Source organism: Lipotes vexillifer, unplaced genomic scaffold, assembly GCF_000442215.2.
Source record: "Lipotes vexillifer unplaced genomic scaffold, Lipotes_vexillifer_v1.1 scaffold722, whole genome shotgun sequence".
NCBI classification, from domain to species: domain Eukaryota; kingdom Metazoa; phylum Chordata; class Mammalia; order Artiodactyla; family Lipotidae; genus Lipotes; species Lipotes vexillifer.
This window is the reverse complement of record NW_006795213.1, coordinates 804,785-815,405: the sequence shown is the minus strand read 5'-3', so window position 1 is coordinate 815,405 and position 10,621 is coordinate 804,785. Positions and strand designations below refer to the sequence as shown.

At 40.8% G+C, this 10,621-nt stretch overlaps 1 protein-coding gene across 1 annotated transcript in view; it reads left to right on the top strand.

Moving 5' to 3' along the window:
• The window catches only part of WDR76 (WD repeat domain 76), a 74,167-nt gene that overhangs the window by 1,985 nt on the left and 61,561 nt on the right, over positions 1-10,621 (top strand). The gene's annotated exons all lie outside the window — the stretch shown is intronic.

The window sequence follows — 10,621 nt, the reverse complement described above, 5'->3', positions numbered from 1 at the left end:
AGGGAAAGGGAGATGGGATAATTGAGGCGGTGTTGTAATGAACTAGGACCTGTGGTGGGACAGGGTGGGCTAAGTCAAATGCGTTGGACTGGGGGTTGGAAGCCTGGGTTTTAGTCATGGCCGCTTCTAAGAAACCTTGTACCTTTAAGCAGATCACTTCTACTGTGAGGAAATTGGATAAGATTGGTGGTTCTCAAACTTTAGCCTATATCAGAATTACCTGGGAGGCTTGTTAAAACTCCTGTGCAGGGCTCCACCACCAGTTTCTGATTCAGAAGTTTTGAGGTGGGTATAGAATTTCCATGTCTAAAATGGCTTCCTAGAGACAACGGTCCAGGACTGCACTTTGAGAACCAGTGGATTTGATTATCTCTTTGGCCTCTTAGACTGTAAGATTCTGAGTATATGAGGCTAATATAAAACAGATTTTATTTTGATGTAAGGTAAACAGGGTCAGAAATTAGAACATTAGGTAGGACTGGAGATAGAGTCATAAATGCTCAGCATATATTTTCTTAGGACAAGCTGAAAGAGCTCACATCTTTTTTTTAAAATAAATTTATTTATTATTTATTTTTGGCTGCATTGGGTCTTCGCTGATGCGCGCGGCCCCTCTCCAGTTGTGGTGAGCAGGGGCCCCTCCTCGTTGTGGTGCGCTGGCCTCTCATTGCGGTGGTTTCTCCCGTTTTGGAGCATGGGCTGTAGGTGCTCGGGCTTCAGTAGTTGTGCCTCGCCGGCTCCAGAGTGCAGGCCCAGCAGCCGTGACGTACGGGCCCAGCTGCTCTGCGGCATGTGGGATCTTCCCGGACCAGGGCTTGAACCCATGTCCCCTGCAGTGGCAGTTGGATTCTTAACCACTGCACCACAAGGGAAGCCAGAACTTACAACTTTTATAGAACATTTCATTCTTTTGTTCTCTTCCCTTTCAATAATTATCTTTTTGGGGTAAAATGGTTAAGGCTTTGTGGTACCATGCTTTAGGAAAAGTATTTAGTTTATAAGCTTATTTGTTCTCAGGTGAAGGATGGCTTCTGTCACATCAAAGACAAGTGCCTGTAAGTCTAGAATTTTATTCTGCTTTTCTGGGAAGTTTGCTAAATTTCATCTCTCAGTCCTTCTATTAAATATTTTAATGTCATGAAGCATTTCTGAACAGTTTTAAAAATTTTTGAGAAAATTTTACACTTACAGAAGAGCTGCAAAAATAGTAAAGACAATTCTCCTATATCTTTCACCCGTCTTCAGTTTTTGTTAATATCATACATAGCATAGAATGTTTATCAAACTAAGAAATTAACCTTGGTATAGTGCTGTTAACTAACGTACAGAATTTATTAGGATTTCACCAGTTTTCCCACTAATATCCTTTTCCTCTTCCAGTATCCAGTCTAGGATCATACAGTGGATTTAGTTGTCATGTCTCTGTAGATCTGGAAACAGTTTCTCAATCTTTCATGACCTTGAATAGTGCTGGGCAGTTATTTTGTATGATTTCCCTCAATTTGGGTTTATCTGCTGTTTTCTCATGATTAGAGTAAGATTTTGCATTTTGGGGAAGCATACCACAGAAATGAAAGTGCCCTCCTCAGTGCATCATATCAGGGTGTACATGATGTTGGTATTTTACTGGTGATGTTGACCTTGATCATTTAGCTAAGGTCGTGTCTGCCAGGATTCTCTAATGTAAACTTACTATTTTTCCCTTTGTAATTACTAAATACTTTGAGGAAGATACTTTGAGACTATGGGAATATCTGGTTTCTGTCATCAAGCGTATATATTTTTTTATTTTTTAAAGGAATTTTGCCTTTTTGTTTTAAAATTTTATTTATTTATTTATTTATGGCTGTGTTGGGTCTTCGTTTCTGTGCGAGGGCTTTCTGTAGTTGTGGCGAGCGGGGGTCACTCTTCATCGCAGTGCGTGGGCCTCTCACTATCGCGGCCTCTCACTCCCTTGTTGCGGAGCACAGGCTGCAGACGTGCAGGCTCAGTAATTGTGGCTCATGGGGCTAGTTGCTCCGCGGCATGTGGGATCTTCCCAGACCAGGGCTCGAACCTGTGTCCCCTGCATTGGCAGGCAGATCCTCAACCACTGCGCCACCAGGGAAGCCCTATATTTTTTTATTAAGATAGAATTCACATAACAAAATTTACTAAATTGTGTAATTCAGTGTTTTTTAGTATACATACATAAGGCTGAGCAGCCATCATGACTATCCAATTTCAGAAATTTTCATCACTCCAAAAAGAAACCACATACCTGTTAGCAGTGACTACAAACCCTATTCCTCCCTCCTACAACCCTGGAAACCACTAATCTACTTTCTGTCTATAGGTTTGCCTGTTCTGGACATTTCATATAAATGGAATTATACAATATATGGCTTTTTTGGTCTGGCTTCACTTACGATGTTTTCATCATTCATTCATGTAGCATGTATTGGTACTTCATTCCTTTTTATGGCTGAATAATATTCCATTGTATGGATATACCACATTTTGTTTATGCATTCATCAGTTGATGGACATTTGGGTTGCTTTCACTTTTTTGCTCTTAAGAATAATGCTGCCATGAACATTTACTTGTGAAATTTTGTGTGATGTTTTCCATTCTCTTGGTATATACCCTGGAGTGAAATTGCTGGGTCAAATGGTAACTGTGTTTAACTTTTTGAGGAATTGTCAAATTGTTTGCCAAAGTGACTGCACCATTTTTACATAACCACTATGAAAAATCCAATTTCTCTATACCCTCAACAATACTTATTATTGTTTGTCTTTTTTTTTTTTTTTTTTGCGATACGCGGGCCTCTCACTGTTGTGGCCTCTCCCGTTGCGGAGCACAGGCTCCGGACGCGCAGGCCCAGCGGCCATGGCTCACAGGCCCAGCCGCTCCGCGGCATGTGGGATCTTCCCAGACCGGGGCACGAACCCGTGTCCCCTGCATCGGCAGGCGGACTCTCAACCACTGCGCCACCAGGGAAGCCCTGTTTGTCTTTTTTAAAAATTAAAATTTTTTAATTGAGGTAAAATACACAATTTATAATTTACCATCATTACCATTTTTAAGTGTACAGTTCAGTAGTGTTATAGATGTAAAACAAATGTCCAGAACTCTTCATCTTGAAGAACTGAAGCTCTATACCCATTAAATAACTCCCCATTCCCCATTCCCCTACCTCCTTTCAGCCTGTGAAAACTACCATTCTACTTTCTGTCTCTGTGAATTTGATTGTTATAATATATATAATATAATATAAAATAATATATAATATAACCTCATATAAGTGGAATCATATAGTATTTGTCTTTTTGTGACTTATTTCATTTAACCTAATGTCCTTAATTGTTTGTTTTTTTGCGGTACGCAGGCCTCTCACTGTTGTGGCCTCTCCCGTTGCGGAGCACAGGCTCCGGACGCACAGGCTCAGCGGCCATGGCTCACGGGCCCAGTCGCTCCACGGCATGTGGGATCTACCCAGACCGGGGCACGAACCCGCGTCCCCTGCATCGGCAGGCGGACTCTCAACCACTGTGCCGTCAGGGAAGCCCTCCTTGTTTTGATTATAGCCATACTAGTGGATGCGAAGTGGTATCTCATTGTGGTTTTTAAAATTAATTAATTAATTTTTGGCTGTGTTGGGTCTTCGTTGCTGCACACGGGCTTTCTCTAGTTGCAGCGAGAGGGGGATACTCTTCCTTGCGGTGCGTGGGCTTTTCATTGCAGTGGCTTCTCTTGTTGTAGATCACGGGATCTAGGCGCGCGGGCTTCAGTAGTTGTGGCACATGGGCTCTAGAGCGCAGGCTCAGTAGTTGTGGTGCATGGGCTTAGTTGCTCTGTGGCGTGTGGAATCTTATTGGACCAGGGCTCGAACCCATGTCCCTGCATTGGCAGGTGGATCTTAACCACTGCGCCACCAGGGAAGTCTCCCCTCATTGTGTTTTTTATGTGCCACATCTTCTTTATCCATTCATCCGACGACGGGCACTTAGGTTGTTTCCATCTCCGGGCTATTGTAAATAGAGCTGCAATGAACATTTTGGTACATGACTCTTTCTGAATTCTGGTTTCCTCAGGGTATATACCTAGTAGTGGGATTGCTGGGTCATATGGTAGTTCTATTTGTAGTTTTTTAAGGAACCTCCATACTGTTCTCCATAGTGGCTGAACCAATTCACATTCCCACCAGCAGTGCAAGAGTGTTCCCTTTTCTCCACACCCTCTCCAGCATTTATTGTTTCTAGATTTTTTGATGATGGCCATTCTGACTGGTGTGAGATGATATCTCATTGTAGTTTTGATTTGCATTTCTCTAATGATTAATGATGTTGAGCATTCTTTCATGTGTTTGTTGGCAGTCTGTATATCTTCTTTGGAGAAATGTCTATTTAGGTCTTCTGCCCATTTTTGGATTGGGTTGTTTATTTTTTTGTTATTGAGCTGCATGAGCTGCCTGTAAATTTTAGAGATTAATCCTTTGTCAGTTGATTCATTTGCAAATATTTTCTCCCATTCTGAGGGCTGTCTTTTGGTCTTGTTTATGGTTTCCTTTGCTGTGCAAAAGCTTTGAAGTTTCATTAGGTCCCATTTGTTTATTTTTGTTTTTATCTCCATTACTCTAGGAGATGGGTCAAGAAGGATCTTGCTGTGATTTATGTCATAGAGTGTTCTGCCTATGTTTTCCTCTAAGAGTTTGATAGTTTCTGGCCTTACATTTAGGTCTTTAATCCATTTTGAGCTTATTTTTGTGTATGGTGTTAGGGAGTGATCTAATCTCATACTTTTACATGTACCTGTCCAATTTTCCCAGCACCACTTATTGAAGAGGCTGTCCTTTCTCCACTGTATATTCCTGCCACCTTTATCAAAGATAAGGTGACCATATGTGCATGGGTTTATCTCTGGGCTTTCTATCCTATTCCATTGATCTATCTTTCTGTTTTTGTGCCAGTACCATACTGTCTTGATTACTGTAGCTTTGTAGTATAGTCTGAAGTCAGGCAGCCTGATTCCTCCAGCTCCATTTTTTGTTCTCAAGATTGCTTTGGCTATTCGGGGTCTTTTGTGTTTCCATACAAATTGTGAAATTTTTTGTTCTAGTTCTGTGAAAAATGCCAGTGGTAGTTTGATAGGGAATGAACTGAATCTGTAGATTGCCCTGGGTAGTATAGTCATTTTCATAATGTTGACTCTTCCAATCCAAGAGCATGGTATACATCTCCATCTATTTGTATCATCTTTAATTTCTTTCATCAGTGTCTTATAATTTTCTGCATACAGGTCTTTTGTCTACTTAGGTAGGTTTATTCCTAGATATTTTATTCTTTTTGTTGCAGTGGTAAATGGGGGTGTTTCCTTAGTTTCACTTTCAGATTTTTCATCATTAGTGTATAGGAATGCAAGAGATTTCTGTGCATTAATTTTGTATCCTGCTACTTTACCAAATTCATTGATTAGCTCTAGTAGTTTTCTGGTAGCATCTTTAGAAGATTCTCTGTGTATAGTATCACGTCATCTGCCAACAGTGACAGTTTTACTTCTTCTTTTCCGATTTGGATTCCGTTTATTTCTTTTTCTTCTCTGATTGCTGTGGCTAAAACTTCCAAAACTATGTTGAATAATAGTGGTGACAGTGGGCAACCTTGTCTTATTCTTGATCTTAGTGGAAATGGTTTCAGTTTTTCACCATTGAGGACAATGTTGGCTGTGGGTTTGTCATATATGGCCTTTATTACGTTGAGGTAAGTTCCCTCTGTGCCTACTTTCTGGAGGGTTTTTATCATAAATGGGTGTTGAATTTTGTTGTAAGCCTTTTCTGCAGCTATTGCGATGATAGTATGGTTTTTATTCTTCCATTTGTTAATATGGTGTATCACATTGATTGATTTGCGTATACTGAAGAATCCTTTCATTCCTGGGATAAACCCCACTTGATCATGGTGTATGATCCTTTTAATGTGCTGTTGGATTCTGTTTGCTAGTAGTTTGTTGAGGATTTTTGCATCTGTGTTCATCAGTGATATTGGCCTGTAGTTTTCTTTCTTAATGATATCTTTGTCTGGTTTTGGCATCAGGGTGATGGTGGCCTTGTAGAATGAGTTTGGGAGTGTTCCTCCCTCTGCTATATTTTGGAAGAGTTTGAGAAGGATAGGTGTTAGCTCTTCTCTAAATGTTTGATAGAATTTGCCTGTGAAGCCATCTAGTCCTGGGCTTTTGTTTCTTGGAAGGTTTTTAATTACAGTTTCAATTTCAGGGCATATGATTGGTCTGTTTATGTTTTCTGTTTCTTCCTGATTCAGTCTCAGAGGGTTGGGCTTTCTAAGAATTTGTCCATTTCTTCCAGGTTGTCCATTTTATTGGCATATAGATGCTTGTAGTAATCTCTCATGGCCCTTTGTATTTCTGCAGTGTAAGTTGTTGCTTCTCCTTTTTCATTTCTAATTCTGTTGATTTGAGTCCTCTCCCTCTTTTCTTGATGAGTCTGGCTAATGATTTATCAATTTTGTTTATCTTCTGAAAGGACCAGCTTTTAGTTTTATTGATCTTTCCTATTCTTTCCTTCATTTCTTTTTTATTTATTTCTGCTCTGATCTTTACGATTTCTTTCCTTCTGGTAACTTTGGGATTTTTTTTTGTTCTTCTTAAATTGCTCTAGGTGTAAGGTTAGATTGCTTATTTGAGATTTTTCTTGTTTCTTGAGGTAGGATTGAATTGCTATAAACCTCGCCCTTAGAACTGCTTTTGCCGCATTGCATAGGTTTTGAGTTGTTGTGTTTTCATTGTCATTTGTTTTCTAGGTATTTTTTTAATTTCCTCTTTGATTTCTTCAGTGATCTCTTGGTTATTAAGCAGTGTATTGTTTAGCTTCTATGTGTTTGTATTTTTTACAGACTTTTTCCTGTAATTGATATATAGTTTCATAGCATTGTGGTTGGAAAAGATACTTGATATGATTTCAATTTTCTTAAATTTACCAGGGCTTGATTTGTGATCCAAGATATGACCTGTCCTGGAGAATGTTCCATGAGCACTTGAGAAGAAAGTGTATTCTGTTGTTTTTGGATGGAATGTCCTATGAATATCAATTAAGTCCATCTTGTTTAATGTATCATTTAAAGCTTGTGTTTCCTTATTTATTTTCATTTTGGATGATCTGTCCATTGGTGAAAGTGGGGTGTTAAAGTCCCCTACTATGATTGTGTTACTGTCGATTTACCCTTTTATGGCTGTTAGCATTTGCCTTATGTATTCAGGTGCTCCTTTGTTGGGTACATAATTTACAGTTGTTATAGCTTCTTGGATTGATCCCTTGATCAGTACATAGTGTCCTTCATTGTCTCTTGTAATAGTCTTTATTTTAAAGTCTATTTTGTCTGATAAGAGAATTGCTACTCTAGCTTTCTTTTGATTTGCATTTGCATGGAGTATCTTTTTCCATCCCCTCACTTTCAGTCTGTATGTGTCCCTAGGTATGAAGTGGGTTCTTGTAAACAGCATATGTACTGGTTGTTTTTGTATCCATTCAGCCAGTCTGCTCCAGGTTGGAGCAATGAATCTTACACTTAAGGTAGTTATCGATATGTATGTTCCTATTACCATTTTCTTAATTGTTTTGTCTTTGTTATTGTAAGTCTTTTCCTTTTCTTGTGTTTCCTGCCAAGAGAAGTTCCTTTAGCATTTGTTGTAGAGCTCGTTTGGTGGTGCTGAATTCTCTTAGGTTTTGCTTGCCTGTAAAGGTTTTAATTTCTCTGTCAAATCTGAATGAGATCCTTGCTGGGTAGAGTAATCTTGGTTGTAGGTTTTTTCCTTTCATCACTTTACATATGTCCTGCCACTTCCTTCTGGCTTGCAGAGTTTCTGCTGAAAGATCAGCTGTTAACCTTATGGGGATTCCCTTGTATGTTATTTGTTGTTTTTCCCTTGCTGCTTTTAATATTTTTTGTTTGTATTCAATTTTTGTTTCATTAATATGTGTCTTGGCGTGTTTCTCCTTGGATTTATCCTGTATGGGACTCTCTGTGATTCCTGGAGTTGATTGACTATTTCCTCTCCCATATTAGGGAAGTTTTCAACTATAATCTCTTCAAACATTTTCTCAGTCCCTTTCTTTTACTCTTCTTCTTCTGGGACCCCTATTATTTGAACGTTGGTGCGTTTATGTTGTCCCAGAGGTCTCTGAGACTGTCCTCAATTCCTTTCATTCTTTTTTCTTTATTCTGCTCTGCAGTGGTTATTTCCACTATTTTATCTTCCAGGTCACTTATCTGTTCTTCTGCCTCAGTTATTCTGCTGTTGATTCCTTCTAGAGAATTTTTGATTTCATTTATTGTGTTCATCATTGTTTGTTTGCTCTTTAGTTCTTCTAGGTCCTTGTTAAACGTTTCTTTATTTTCTCCATTCTATTTCCAAGATTTTGGATCATCTTTACTATCATTACTCTGAATCTTTTTCAGGCAGACTGCCTATCTCCTCTTCATTTGTTTTGTCTGGTGGGTTTTTATGTTGCTCTTTCATCTGCTGTGTATTTCTCTGTCTTCCCACTTTGCTTAACTTACTGTGTTTGGGGTCTCCTTTTCGCAGGCTGCATGTTCGTAGTTCCTGTTGTTTTTGGTGTCTGCCCCTAGTGGCCAAGGTTGGTTCAGTGGGTTGTGAAGGCTTCCTGGTGGAGGGGACTAGTGCCTGTGTTCCAATGGATGAGGCTGGATCTTGTCTTTCTGGTGTGCAAGACCACGTCCAGTGGTGTGTTTTGGGGTGTCTGTGATCTTATTATGATTTTAGGCAGCCTCTCTGCTAACGGGTGGGGTTGTGTTCCTGTCTTGTTATTTGTTTGGCATAGAGCGTCCAGCACTGTAGCTTGCTGGTCGTTGAGTAGAGTTGGGTCTTAGCGTTGAGATGGAGATCTCTGGGAGAGCTTTCGTCAGTTGATATTACATGGAGCTGGGAGGTCTCTGGTGGACCAACGTCCTGAGCTCGGATCTCCCACTTCAGAGGCATAGGCTTGATACCCAGCTGGAGCACCAAGACCCTGTTAGGCCCATGGCTCAGAAGAAAAGCGAGAAAAAAATGAAAGAAAGAAAGAAAAAAAAAATAGAGTTCTTAAAATAAAAAAATAATTATTAAAATTAAAAAAATGGAAAAGTAATAAAAAAGAAAGAAGAGAGCAACCAAACCAAAAAACAAATCCACCAATGATAGCAAGCACTAAAAACTGTACTTAAAAAACAAAAACAAAAAGGGACAGACAGAACACTAGGACAAATGGTAAAAGCAAAGCTATACAGACAAAATCACACAAAGAAGCATACACGTACACACTCATAAAAAGAGAAAAAGGAAAAAAAATCTATATATATATAAAAAAAGGAGGAAGAGAGCAACCAAATTAATAAAGAAATCTACTAATGACAATTAACTCTAATTACTAAACTAAGATAAACATGAAACCAGAAACAAATTAGATGCAGAAAGCAAACCCTAAGTCTACAGTTGCTCCCAAAATCCACTGCCTCCATTTTGGGTTGATTTGTTGTCTGTTCAGGTATTCCACAGATACAGGGTACATCAAGTTGTGGAGATTTAATCCGCTGCTCCTGAGGCTGCTGGGACAAATTTCCCTTTCTCTTCTTTGTTCATACAGCTCCTGCGGTTCATCTTTGGATTTGGCCCTGCCTCTGTGTGTCGGTCACCTGAGGGTGTCTGTTCTTCGCTCAGAAGGGGTTAAAGTAACAGCTGATTAGGGGGCTCTGGCTCACTCAGGCTGGGGGTGGGAGGGGTATGGAATACGTGGCGAGCCTGTGGTGGTAGAAGCCAGCATGTCATTGCAACAACATGAGATGTGCTGTGTGTTCTCCTGGGAAGTTGTCCCTGCATCACGGGACCCTGGCAGTGGCGGGCTGCACAGGCTCCCGGGAGGGAAGGTGTGGATAGTGACCTGTGCTTGCACACAGGCTTGTTGGTGACTGCGGCAGCAGTCTTAGTGTTTCATGCCCATCTCTGGTGACCACGCTGAAAGGCGTGGCTTGTGCCCATCTCTGGAGCTTGTTTAAGTGGTGTTCTGAATCCCCTCTCCTCGTACCCCAAAACAGTGGTCTCTTGCCTGTAGGCAGGTCCAGACTTTTTCCTGGACTCCCTCCCGGCTAGTTGTGGCGCATTATCCCCCTTCAGGCTGTGTTCACACAGCCAACTCCTGTCCTCTCCCCGGGATCTGACCTCCGAAGCCTGAGCCTCAGCTCCCAGTCCCCACCCACCCCAACGGGTGAGCAGAGAATCCTGTCAGGCTGGTGAGTGCTGGTCGGCACCAATCCTCTGTGCGGAAATCTCTCCGCTTTGCCCTTCCTAGTGTGTGGAAACTTTTCCTCCTTCACAGCTCCCTCCCAGAGGTGCAGGTCTTGTCCCTATTCTTTTGTCTATGTTTTTCTTTTTTCTGTTGCCGTACCCAGGTACATGGAGTTTCTTGTGCCTTTTGGGAAGTCTGAGGTCTTCTGGCAGCGTTCAGTAGGTGTTCTGTAGGAGTTGTTCCACATGTAGATGTATTTCTGATGTATTTGTGGGGAGGAAGGTGATCTCCATGTCTTACTCCTCCGCCATCTTGAAGGTCTCCTCTAAGTTGTCCTTTTTTTT